Source organism: Pteropus vampyrus, unplaced genomic scaffold (genome assembly GCF_000151845.1).
Source record: "Pteropus vampyrus isolate Shadow unplaced genomic scaffold, Pvam_2.0 Scaffold20321, whole genome shotgun sequence".
Classification (NCBI taxonomy): domain Eukaryota; kingdom Metazoa; phylum Chordata; class Mammalia; order Chiroptera; family Pteropodidae; genus Pteropus; species Pteropus vampyrus.
In genome coordinates, this window is record NW_011909102.1 from 422 (window position 1) to 2,198 (window position 1,777).

At 46.0% G+C, this 1,777-nt stretch overlaps 1 pseudogene; it reads left to right on the forward strand.

Annotated features, from left to right (window-relative positions):
• The first annotated feature begins 336 nt into the window (after positions 1 to 336).
• LOC111735240 lies at positions 337 to 455 on the forward strand (annotated as a pseudogene).
• The last annotated feature ends 1,322 nt before the right edge of the window (positions 456 to 1,777 follow it).

Here is a 1,777-nt window from a genome sequence, read left to right on the forward strand (position 1 = left end):
AAGTAAATAGTCACCCATTTGCCATAACTGCAGTTAGGTAAAGAAGCTTCCTAGTTATTTTCTTTATTTTGAATGTTTTTCCCTTTTGCAAATGCACCATATCTATGATATAGATATATCATATTTTTTGTAGTTTTATAAAAATAGAAAATCATAAAAATGTCTTCTATTGATTTTTTTTTTTCACTCAGTAGTGTTGAATGTTTCGGATCTAAAGCCCAGTTTGTAAAACCGAATTACTATACACACACACACACACACACAAACACACGCACGCACGCATACGCACACACATTTATATAATTTTTAGTTCGAACTTTTAAAAATGACGTTTGGGTCTATGGCCATGCCACCCTGAACACACCCGATCCTGTCTGATCTCAGAAGCTAAGCAGGGTCGGGCCTGGTTAGTCCTTGGATGGGAGACCACCTAGGAAGACTGGGTGCTGTAGGTGTAAAACACAAATAAATAAATAAATGACATTTGGAACATATAAATAAGAGGTTCGTGTCTTCTTTAAACATAGAAACATTCAGAACAAAAATGAATAATGATTTTTGTTATTTTCCTTTATAAAATGAAAGTGTACAGTAACATTTTGAAGTGAATAATTTTTTGTATTATGGAGCCACTTTTCCCTTTACTACCATGAGAGAGAGACTAGAATTCTGTATTTATACATGTGCAGAGTGTTCCCTGCCGTAGCTCAGGCATTTTACTGAGTCACTATTTTGCACCAGGCATGTCGTTAGCAGCAGCGACGCGATGCGTGGTGAGGCAGCCTGGGCGCCTGGCAGAGGAATCCCTTCAGCACCAGGCGGCCCAGAGGACACGCCCTGTTGCTGCTGGGGAAGCAGCATGTGTCAGGGCCTAGATCCCAGACTGCACAGGGCTGACCTCAGAGAGCGTGCTGGAGCTTGGCCTCCGGGAGTGAGACGGGGCAGAGGTGGCGGAGTCGAGGAGCGAGGAAGTGGAAGCGTGAGGCCCACAGCCGGGTGACGGAGGCCCTGCCCGCCCACAGGCACATCCGCAGTGCTCCGCTTGAGCAGATGGGCATCTACCCCAGGGGTTAAGTAGCAGGTGGCGTACGATGAACGAATTTGAGGAAGGTACATCTGGCTGCAATGTGTTGTATGGGTTGGTGGGGAACAGAAAAGACCCCTAAGAGGAGCTTCTAGGGGATTTACAGGAATGGGGGCTGGAAATGGCTCTCTCCTGCGGGGGAGGGGTGCGTGGTGACTGAGAGAACAGGAGTGGCTAAGCCACTGAACTGACACGGTTTGGTAAACTGGGCGTGGAAAGGGGGAGGAAGGAGCCCAGGCCACGACGATTTCTCACTTACCGAGGTACTTACCTATGCGGTGCCGATGGCGTGCACGTGATCTCTTGTTCGTAAGTTTATTGGTAAGTTTAACTCTGCTGAATTTACACAGATCTAGGTGCTTCTTTTTTTCTATGTACACCAACAGAACCTCACCATTATGTGCGCTAGGGATGTAGCAGTGACCAACAAAGCTTTTTATTTGCCAGTGGTGTGAAGGAAGATGGATGTAGGTCCTTGACTTCTCAGGGACCGATCCAGTCTCTGGCAGCCACACTGCAGAACAGTGAAACAGCGCAGGCTGTGAAGACAGACACGCCTGGGTTTTGAACTCAGATTTTACTGCTTATTGACTGTGATGTTAATTAAGTTACTCACACTTTAAATGTCTGTTTCATCATGAATGAAAGAGGGGGTGATGATCCTATCTTAGGCCGTAGTTCGACTTCCAGTTA